The following is a 12,184-nucleotide window of genomic DNA, read 5'->3' on the forward strand; positions in this document are numbered from 1 at the left end:
GGGGGGGGTAGGAGGGGTGGGGGAGTTAGATCTTGTGGAGTCCTGGAAGGGAGAGAGAAGAAGGGTTGAGGGGATGAGAGCAGAGACAGATGGGTGTTGATTTTCAACTGCTTTTCTGGCTGAGAACTCTGGCGCCGAAATCCGAGCCTTGGCAACCTCCATCCCCATCCCCTGGCTTTCAAAGTTCCCAAACTCTGTGGTTTTGGGCTGGCAAGATGGACGCAGAGCCCTGCCCAGGTATCTAGGCACTTTGAAGAGACTGCAGGAAGCTGCGGGACTGGAGGGTAACAGCAGGGACTTGAGAGGTGTGGAGGTCCTCCATGCCTTCCTCAAACATAGCCGGACCGATTGTGATGATTTGAAACCTCCAGACACACGGCACAACCCCTCTACCTCAAATAAAAAGAAAAATAAATCTGAAACAACCCACTATCATGAATTTCACTTTAGATCAAGGTCTTTCTTAATTCCCCCTGGCAGGGAGGTGCTGGCTCAGCCCCTGATCCCTGGCTACTCCTGCCAGAGCGTGGTTTTAGGAGCAAAGGAGAACCCAGGGTGTGGAAGGGAATGATACAGGGCTTGTGCATGCCCGTGCCTGAGTGTCTCTGTGACGGGAGGAACTCTGATTTCTGAGCAGTGTCTTTGTTGGTGCAAGGAATTGGAGACGTTGGAGACCTGAGGGAGCTGGAAGGGAAAGCCCCAAGACCAGCAGAAATCCCCAGTTGAGCGGCTCCTCCCATCCACAGGACCCACCCCATTTCCTTCCACACCTGCCATTTAAGCAGCCCAGGGTAAAGCCCATTTGCAGTGCTCCCTTCTGCCTGCATTCCCTCTGCAGAATTGGGGACTCAGCCAACATCCCATGAAGTCACCAGAGGAAGAGAGCAGGAATCTTGCCCCTTCTAGAAGACACATTTGAGCAGCACTGAATGGAGGGGCATGTGTCCTGCCTCTTCCTTCAGCCCTACCAGTCCCCACCTCCTAAGCCAGACCTGACCCTGATTGTTAAAAATCCTTGTTTTGCCCTTACCATGGACCTAGTTCCAAATGCCACTGTTCAATTTCTATTTTCATGGAGCAGGAATAGGAATCTATTGTCCAAAATTATTCTGTTTGGGGCTTGGCCATCCTACAAAGACATTTATCGCTGTTAATACTTCTGTGAGATGTGTTGTATACCTGGCAGACGAGAACAAGGATGCTGAAGTCATGGCATCTCTTCTAGACAGACTTCTTTTCCTCCACCCTGCATCTGACAGTACAAATTCCCAGATGACTTGTAAAGATTTCTGTCAGTCATATGTCCAGGGATGAACTGGGTGACATCTCTTCTCCATGTTTCTTTCAAGTTCTCTCTCTTCCATTCCACAACATCTCACAAGTTATAGAAAAGATTTTTCTTGCCCTTATCCAGTATCATAAATATTTTTGTGAACGAGGTGAGCTATCCGAATCTCTTTAAGATTTAGAAAGGGTTAATATTCATTGAGCTCTGGATTCCTCCCAATATCCTCTTTGTCCACTACCCTGACCCTGACTTTGGCCAGACAACCACAAAAGGGAATAAGCCTAGCCTCCCAAAGAGGTATTAGTGGCATATCTGTCACAGCAACATTTGATTTGGTGTATCAGCAAATCAATGATTCAAAAAGAAGCATTAGCAGGGGGTTATCTGCAACCCAGGAGGAGTGATAGGTAGTACCTGGCCTTCACATGTATTTACTAAATAATCATTATTGCTATGTAATGAGAGGATAAAAGTGTAAGCAAAATTGCTAGCTATTATCTAAACACAGAAAACTAGGTTAGCATTCCAAATGCCTAGTTAGGATCTGCATTAATTTGCACTTTATGGAGACATTTAGGTAGAGAAGCAGCATTAAGTGCTCTATATTTACACATCCATAAACTTAACTTGAAAAGGCTATTCTTTCTCCAAGGCCAAGGTGGCCTCCTCCTCCTGTAAGCAGAACCACTCATTCAGTGATGCCCATGTGTGTCAGAATTATGATTAGTAATGTAATTATGACTCACAAATCCCACATTTTTGGGAACTTGGACACCTTTCTTTTCCCATCTGACAGCCTTAGAATGTATAGGAATGCAATACACTAAGGATGAGTAATTGTGGCTCAGGGACAGTTTAGTGTTTCATTTCTGTTTCTATGATTTGCAGTTTTAATTTACTCATGACTGAGCTTTACCAAAAGGAAAATAACCCTACAATATATTAAAACAAAGCACCTCTTTAGCATCTTAGAATGAATTATTCTGACCAATAAATAGATGTTAATCTTTACTGAATTATCAGACATCAATGATTGATGCATTGGTAAGGTTGACTTCATTGCTGAGGAATACCAGGTTGGAAGAGGCCAGCAAAAGTCTGCAGTGTAAACATTTTGCAGAAGGAAAATGTTGGTAGTAGCTCTGGCCTATAGAAGGTATGTCGACTGAATTTCATTTGGTGGTATTTGCTTTTGGGAACACTCTGGTGCTTTATAGCTTAGTGTTTTGTTAACTAAAGCTTCCAACACCCCCTATTCCACCCCCAGGATTAATAGTATACCCGAGGAGTTTTCTCCCTGGGCCTGTTTGGTTATATTGCCTAAAGTACAGACACCTGAGCTTGGTGTGTTTAATTGCTCTGCATTAATAATTTGGTTGTGTTGGCACTGGAAGCAAATGAGACTGGGAGGGGTCTCCTTGGCCAGGCATGGCTAGCTGCTGGGTGAGCAGCATGACTGTCTTCCATCTGAAAGATCATAGCAGTTCTGGCTACTTTATGACAACACAGCTAAGCTGAAGAGGGAATACTATGCTCTGTGAGGATTTTTTTGGCTTCACGTTAAACTCAGATATCATTTTACTGAACATTTAAGGTAGCCAGGATCTCTGAAGAAACTGGGGGTGGGCGAAGATAGAGTACCAGGAGAGAGAGAGTACTGGGATGATTTTTCTCTGTGCTAGAAAGAGTACCATTCCCTTCCTATGAAGCAGCTCCCGATCAGTGAGAATGAATGCTTAGCAGTGTGAGGAGAGAATTTCCTGGTCAAAGACAGCTGCCTGATTTAATTCACACAATGCATTCAACTTCCCCTTATGTAACTTTACTTCTTTGTCAGCTTATTCATAATTATAATAGCAATAACAAATTATGTGATGCTTTCACACATTTTATATATACTGCACATATTTCAACTCATCTATTCTTAGAATTTGTGGGGTAATGTTATAGATGAGGCAACCAAAGCTCACAGAGGTTCAGCCTAGAAAACTCATAGCTAAGTAAATCAAAATTTATCATTTCTGTTTGAGTTCAAGATTCCTCTGAAATCTTTTTATTCAGTATGTTTTTAAATTTTGGTGTCCGTTGATTAAAAGAATAAGTGAGGTTAAATGGCCATAAGTCTTAGAGGGTTTGGAGTAAGAAATTTAAAGCAATTATAGTTTCAAGTTCGAAATCAGATAGGATTGAATTGTATATCATTCTGTCAATCAAACAGTTGAAACCATTACCCAAATGTCATCACTATCTTATTATCAGCAATTCGTATAAGCAAGAAATATTTTATATTTTTTAATCTGAAAATTTGAATAGTTTCACTTCAATTTTCTTATATATAGAAAGAGGATAATAGTACATACCCATACATTTGTTATATGATTTAAATGAGAGTATATGTTCAATAATTTTCACTTAGCATATTACCTGACATAAGCATGTAATAATGTTATTATTTCCTACAAATCTGATATTTTATTTTTTGGTTCCCAGTAGAGCTTTTACCTTCTTCTACATGAACTTGTTTAAAAACAAAACAAGAAAAAAAAAATCAACAAGCACATCTTACAACATTAAGCTTGAAACTCACTTTCACATATTTCTTGGCTAAAAATTTTCTTATTTTTATCTTAAATATATCTTAATCTTCCATCTCATTGAAATGAGGTTTATAACATTAGACTTTGGTGCATAGTCATGTGTGTAACCCACGTTAAGCACTGTGAGTTCAATATTGAGGTGAATTTGGAAAGTTTAATAAATCATCTGGGAATCACATGATTTTTACTGGCCATGGGATTAACAGAATGTTCCTCTTTCTGCTTATATATTATAAGTTGGCATATACACTTTAAAGTGCTTCCAAAATGGCAAATGTGACTTGAAAGAGAGTATCCTGTTAAATTAGAAAGAGTCCCACTCCGACAAAGACTACTCATCTGATTATCTCATTAGCGATATGGTCTCTTAAAATCAAGTTTCCCATGTGATGTCACATAGCCCAGTCACTGGCAGAAAACCATCATTATAGGTCCAGGCAGTGAGTCAGGAGAGTATTCCTGAGTCAAATGAAGTCCCAAGGGGAAAAAGAAATGTCAATGTGGAGAAATGATCCCTTGTAAGTACTGGGAGAGAGATTTAATTTCTGTCCTAATAAGTCAGTACCTACCATCTCATCCTATTACCTTAATTAGCATTATGTATTTGGGCCTGAGGCTGAAGTCAGAAAGAGATTCAGGTACCATAAACGTAGAAGGCAGCCAGTCATTATAGAAAGAATATGGAGTCGGAAGACTTACTCTGCAGTCCAACTCTACCTTAATTACTTATTTGAGTTTAGATAATTCTCTTAACTCTCAGAGGCTCGGTTTCCTCATCTGTACAGTGAAAATTACATTTGCTTTACCTATTTCAAATATTTTTAAGAACATCACAAAGTGATCCTGGCCATTCTTTGTATTAAGCAAGGGTAAAATATCTGTGTCTTGACTATATTATGGAATGATCCGTACCCAAGATATAGTTATAAAAGTAGAGATGCATACACACAAATGTAGAGTGATATATATATAATATGCTTAATTGTTAAGATATAATTTTAAAAGCAAATGCCAAAATGTATCATGATATAAACTAAAGCAAACAATACCTAATTATTTACTAAAGAATATAAATTCTATAGAAGAGAGATGTCCGGACATAAAAGAAAAGGAGGATTGATGTCAGAGGTTGGGATAAAAGATGGAGGGAACCACCATTACCAATAAGGGAAGAATTAGAATGAGTGAATGAACACAAAAGACTCTCCCAGCTGGAACTAAAGGCTCATTTTGGGAGATCCTGAGAAGTTGGGATGGGCTCACTTAGGGAGCTGTTAAAATTAGAGAATATGAATGTGTTTGACATACAGTTATAAAAGTAAAGTTGAGATCCATACATACAAACTCTACTTAACTTTAAAAAATTATTACTATGGAGACCAGGACCAGAAGAAGGTGCAATGGTTACATCACTTGACTCCCACGTAGTCAGCTGTGGTTCAAGTCCTGGACCCAGTGGCTTAAACCTCACATCAAGCGTGTATGTGTGTGCGTGCCCAGGATCCCAAGAGAAGAATAGAGGAGAAGGGATTGCAGAGTGGCCATCCCCCACTAGGAAGTGATTTCTTGCTTTCTGTCTTTCTCTCTCTTTCTGTCTCTCTAGTGAGCACACTCCCGATATCAAAAATCTCTCTAGAAAAGTTTATTATTATTATGGATCTTTGCATTGATTCAATGGATTGAACCTGGCTAAAATTTGAAGGCGAGGCAGTAGCACACCAGTGACTCTGTAGGACCCACATGGGAAAGGTCCTGGATTCCTTCCTGGGACTTCCCTGAGATCATCTAACATGTCTGTGTGTGTCTGCTTATGGTCTGGACTGACTGGGATTGAGGGTGGATGACAACATGGGGGCCCTATTAGGGTTGCCTGTCTCTCTGTCTCTGTCTCGATCTTTCTGTCTCTATCACAGAAAGAAACAGATAAATAGGCATTAAGGAAAAGAGAGAAATATTTTGAAAATCTAAGTGTTTTTGGATTTTAAATTTGTGCTGCACGTTTCCAGCTACTGCATAGTTAGTAACCTACTTGGGACTGTAGACAGTTGAATTGTTTTTTTTGTTTTTATTTTTCTTTGGTCTTTGTCTTGTTGGGATGTTTAGGTTTGATTTATTTTCTCATCTGCAAAAGGGAAATGATACTTACCTTTCGTGGTTGTTGATCCTATAGGGTAATGATGATAACAAAACACTATCTGTAAAATGTCTAACATTGTATCTGGACTACAGTAAGTGGAGACCAAACTATACATTTCACCTGAGAGTAAATATGAACTCTGGAACCAAGACAGCCCTACACATGAATTCTAACTCCATCATTCACTCTCAGTGTGGTTTTGGAGAAATAATTTGAGTTCTCTGGCTTTGGTCCTCTATCTATAAAATTAGAACTGGATGAAATGTACTAAAGATCTTGCCATAGTGCCTGACACGTAGTGGTCAATGAATTGAAGCTGCTCTCATAAAATATCTACTGTCATCATAATTATCATTGTCTTCAATAATAGTAATTGTTGACACATTATACCTGTTCTTATAAATGCTAATTAATTATTGTGTTATTTTTTTTCTATGGGTAGCAAAAAAGTATTTCCAGCTAACTTTGGGCCACACACTAGAATTACAGAACTAAACAATACCTGGTCCTTAGTATGTACAGGATAGTACGTGTTATGTGGTAGAGATTCATGCAAAGTACTATGGGAGCAAATATCTCTGTTGTTGGTGGGTACAGATACACAAAGGGTAGGATTTATGAAGATGAAGATCTTTGCACTAGGCCTAGAAGAATGAAAAGATTTAAAAAAGGACTTGAGGGAGAAAAAGAGAGACTATGAATCAAGAGTAGTATGTTCACAGACAAGAAAAGAAGGAAAAAAATCAAAATGTTAACAGAAGGACCATGAAATGGGCATGCAAGGGAGAGGGGAATAAGTGACTGGAGAAAGAACTACAATAACAATCTGAGGCGGATGTGGAGGGTTTGTAGGTCAAGATAAAAAGCTGAGATTGTATCTTTTAGTTAGGAAGAGCTAAGGGGGAAACTGAGGAAGTAGCATAATCAGAGTTGTGTGTAACAAGCTATGTCTGTACTTTGATTGTAATAAGCAATAACTCAAACATCTGATTCCTGTGTTCATTTCTTGCCAACCTTTATTTTTGGTCACAGAAACCATTAAGAAATTCCGAGTCTAAAAGATCAATTAGGCCATCATGGGATATTTTCAGTGACAGACTTTAAATTTTTCTTTTCTATCTCCTGTGGCCCCAATTTACCCTGATCTTTGTGATTTCCCTTTGGTATTATTCTGTTAAGCAAATGCAAATGTCTTTAATTTTGTACTTGAATAATAATAATAATGTCTTCACATTAGATGAAAGCTAAGAAAAATGAATCATCCATACAAGCATTCATGTCATGAAGATTAATTGTGGACTGAGGAAGAGATGCACTTTTTAACATGAAACAGATGCTGAAGCACTACAAAACATTTTGTAGCAGTTTTACTTTATTATACTCTACACAACTCTTATCAATAGATATATGTTCACTTGGGAGAATGTACCCATGTCCCACTAAATCAATATACTCATTTTACTCTCTCCATGGCTCAGTTACATTACATAGAGTGAGTCTAGAGACATAAAATGAAATGATTTCCTTTGTCACTTAATCAGTCAACATTTATTGAGGAAGCATTCTATGTCAGTTGTTGAAGAATCCAGCAAGAATGAGTGAGACACTGACCTTTCCTGCCAAGAAAGGCATAATCTAGTAAGAGGCTGACTTTAAAAATATTAGTAGTTACAACAAAATGTGAATGTGATAAGTGTTGTAATGAAAAGAGAGAAAGTGTTTACCAAGAACAGAGACAGAACGTCAGACTCATGGGGGGTGGGGGGGATGGGAGGGTAGAGGAACAAGTGTATGTCATGTTAGTGAGTGGACGTTTGCTCTGAGTCTTCGAGGATGCTATGCTGCTGGCTTGGAAAATTTTGGCTGCTTAACCAGGAGGAGGGGTGATGCGGGAGGGATGGTCCTAGGAAACAACAGGAAAATTGCAAAGACAGGGAGATTAACTATGGCACGCTGAATTCAGGGGACAGACCAAAGGTTGATATGGCAACCAATAGACAGTGGAATGTGATATATGAGTCTGAGATGGAAGAGTGTTTAGGAGGTGTGATTTCAGTAACAGTAATACTCTGCATGTAACAATATCAGTAAAAATTACTCTGGGTTCTTCTGTGCGAGAAAGTCCTCCTTTTAAGCCCAAGGGGATATATCATTTGCATCCTTCTCTTCATTAGAAATAGACCAGGTAAGGTTAAAGCTTTTGACTCCAGCTATGCTTCATTTGGCTGAGTTCACTAGTATTTTCCAGTGTTGTCTCTGGTTCCAGGTGGCTTCTCAGAAGTTTCTAGATAGGTCTTCTACAGATTGCAGAGTTTATTTTCTTCTTCTTTTTTGGGGGGGAGGAGAGGTTTTTGCTATCGGGCACATGCGCTGGCCAGACAGGCAGAGAGAGACAGAGAGACAGAGAGCTATAAATCACCCTCCAGGGGGGATGGCCAAACCACAATCCCTTCTCCTACATTCTCCTCTTGGGATCTTGGGCATGCACGCACATGCACCCAGTGTGAGTTTTAAGCTACCGGGTCCGGGACTCGAACCTCAGTCGACTACATGGGAGTCCCATGACAGCCATTACGCTAACTGCTGGTCCCTGCAGAGTTTATTTTCTTACTTGGTTTATTTTTATATGTTTATATCCCAAGGAAAATCTAGCCAGAATTATATTGCACTCTGTCAATTATCATCTCCTCTTTGACTATTGGATCTTGCCTATAACATTTTTGCAATTTTTGTCCTATGTAACTTTAAACAAAACTTAAAGGATTTCTGGCATGCAGAGGGTGGGGCAGTGTCTTCAGATGGTAAGAAATGGTATGGGATCACCTTTACAACAAAGATATAATTGCTGTTTATTAGCAAGATCAGACTGCTAATAGGGTAGCCAGTATTTGGGTTTGATTACATTTGCATTAAGGTGCCATCAGGATGGCAGTGGAGAGATTATCTATGGTTATGAAGGAGACAGAATGCAAATACCTTTGCCTTCTGATCGGGGCGAGGTGGAATTTTTGTCACAGCAAATGTGGAATTTGTAACTTTGCCCAGTACTTCATGTCCTGTGGCTGAAGGGGCTGACAGTGGGGAATGAAGACTGACTTTCAGGTGAGTTTTCCAGAGCCAAGTCTTGCTGGTTTTACAACACATTTGGCAGCATTGCCAGAGTGGGAATAAACACATTTACTGAAGGATATGAGTCAACGTATTCCGTTTCCGTTTCCCTCTCTCCCCATCGCACACAGCTACCTTTCACCCTCAAGGAAAACAATTCTGATGGCAACACTTACTGAATGATCATCAGCCTTTCCTCCACCACAGGGCTAGAATTCCAATAAATGCCTCAGAGGATTCTTGAAATGATCAGATAAAGTGCCATTATCTGTGGAAGATGTTTTTCACTCCAGTATTTAATGTCTTGGCTCATTCATTCCACAAATGCTAATGAATGCCTCCTATGAAGCAAGCACTTGGCCAGGCATATGATAAAACACTGTGAATAGGGACTGGCAGATGCCTCGGTGGTTAAGGTGCTGGACTTCCACTGGCCAACTGTAGTTCAAGTCTTGGACCCAGTATCTTGCGTTCTCACTTTCCCTCTCTCTCTGGTCAAATTAAAATAATATTAATAATAATTAATAAAATGAAATAAATCATTCTTAAGAGATATTATGAATAAAAAAGCCATGATCTTTGCCCTTGTAGAATGTGTATCTAATGAAACACAAATATGATATTTGTTTTATTCCCAATTGCCAAACCTATTGCCTGGCATTTAGAAGATGCTCCATAATGAATGGCTGAATTACAAAGATGAATAATAAGGATTGATTTAGAATTTCTTCCCTTCCTTCTCAAGAGACTGGAAGATAGGATGTGAGGCTAGAAGGGAGCGGAGATGAAGAAAACATCTCTATCAGCTGCTCTCCTGTTTCTACTGCATGTAGGTTTTTGAATGCAGAGTCACAGAGGAAAGAAACCTTCCCAAGGAACAATTATATGTGATAGTTTTATTTCTTCTTAGGACCAATTCATATAAGTCCTATCTCTATTTGACAAGTTATCCTTATGTGGGATATCTGCAAGTGTCTGTAATGTTTTTGGCTTTCTGTCCTATGACACCATACTAAAGACTTGAGCTTGGACAATTTAGGACCAGCGTATGCATCATCGTTTCTTTTTTTCCGTCCTCTCTATTTCTATTGGAAGAGATTGCTTAGGACATGGTGTATTCTTATTAGGCTCCAGTTTGGAAGAAACCATCACTGTAGAAAACTCTCTTCCCTTTAGTTAGTATTGACCTTGAGTGCTTTAGTTAAATAGCCAACCCACCCTTCAGTCTTGATGCAGAGCAATGCAGGAAATTACTCTGATCTCTAAGGTGTTTTCAATCTTATGTCAGAAAACATTCCTTCCACTCTGGCCTGTAGTAACAGAATTGTGGTATAACTGACTAGTCGTTCCTGAGAGAAGTGTCAGGAGCCTAGAAATGGAAAGAACAAATGGAAAGAAAGATTTGCTGTCTTTGGCTATGAATTTTACCTGTAATCACCCTGTTAATATTTACAACTGTGAAGAGCTGGTCAGTTGGACTATTTGTTGTTGTTTGTTTGCTTGTTAAAAGAGATTATAGAAAAAGCACTCTCCTGTTAAATTCTCAGTAGATGTTTAGGAATTGTATTGATAGAACGTGTAACATCTGCAGGTATTACATTTCTATTATAGTGGGTGTGAATAGGAATGCCCAATCACTTGTTGGGGCCAAGTAGTGCACAGGAGGAATGTAACTAGACTCACATGGGAAAAGTCCTGAGTTCATACCCTGAGACTTTCCTGAGCATGTCAGACACATGCATGAATGCCCATGAACTAACCTAGATGAGACTCGGGATAGATTGTGCCATGAAGACCACTGAAGTGCCTTTCTTTCTTTCTCTTTTTCCCTCTCTCTTAGTCTTTTTTTCACTCTCTCTTTCTGTCATGGTAGAAATAAATAAACTTTTAAAAAGAGAAGAAATGTAGCACTTGCTAAGTCTTACAATACACACCGCAATGATGCCAGCTCTAAGTAGCAGTGACTCACACCGCTGTAGAATGGAATATAAAGTACAGAAGTCATTATTTTTTAACATCGATAACAAGTTCCATCTCTGTTTTTGTGGCCTTTCAGTTTGTTTTAGTGCTATGTTGTAGTGGCTGACTGAGAACTGCATGCAATTTTAACTGCATGAGTTGGTACAGCCTTTTTTTTTCCTTTCCTACTTTTAGAACTGAAATTAGAGCTTGGCTAAGTCAGTTGAAGTCTTATAATGTACCGTATCGAAAGGAAAGAGATGCTGAACAAATGAGAGTTTTTTATTTATGTATTGACTGTTTAGGCTAATTGTGTATTCAAATGAGATGTTCTTCCCTGATCGGTAGTACTTGAAAGGCAGGGACTGTAAAAACATGCATCAGAAACATGAGTGATATTGGGAGTCATTAAATTTATTTTGATGCCAAATATAAGTACTGGGAAAACATTTAGGAAAAATAGACCAAATTTTTATTAACCAAAGTTTGGAATTATAGCTTTTTAAAGATTAATTTTTTGTACCTTAAAAAATAACTGTCTTAAGTGTTCCCCTGTGTGGCTTCCTTGTTGTGTCGGTTTAGGTAATCCTGTACTCTGTCACTAATAATCCCGTCAATCTAAATGTAACGCAATGGAAGTTTACATTAATTGTCTACATGTGCATATGTCTGTATGTAGCAGAGCTTGGTGAGAGGGAAGGGATAAAAAAGAAAAAAATTCTGCCTTTTGTAGTGACTTAGGAGTCTCAAGGCTGGCGGAAATTCTTCTATCTTTAAGATATGGTTTTTGAAAGTTATTCTGGGCATCCACATCAACTCATAGAGAAGAAAACATGGAAGAAGATTATGGAAGAGGTTTTTATAGGCCAAGAAAGAAAGACATGTCAATTATTTCTGGTCAGTCATATGGCCAAATCTTATTGCAAAAGAACTTGGGAATCATAAGCAAGTGGCCAGCTTTTTGCCGAGGAGTATGGGGAAAATAGTATGGTGATCAATTAGCTAGTATCTGCCACTTTAATATTTATGATTTTCTTATAATAGTTATGTAATTGTTCATCTACAACAGCATTCTTTACATTTACCTCTTTCCCC

At 39.1% G+C, this 12,184-nt stretch overlaps 1 protein-coding gene across 1 annotated transcript in view; it reads left to right on the forward strand.

Annotated features, from left to right (window-relative positions):
• CA10 (carbonic anhydrase 10 (inactive)) overlaps window positions 1-12,184 on the forward strand; it is a 601,034-nt gene that overhangs the window by 329 nt on the left and 588,521 nt on the right. The gene's annotated exons all lie outside the window — the stretch shown is intronic.

The sequence above is a fragment of the Tupaia chinensis genome, unplaced genomic scaffold (genome assembly GCF_000334495.1).
Source record: "Tupaia chinensis unplaced genomic scaffold, TupChi_1.0 Scaffold000383_1, whole genome shotgun sequence".
Lineage (NCBI taxonomy): Eukaryota > Metazoa > Chordata > Mammalia > Scandentia > Tupaiidae > Tupaia > Tupaia belangeri.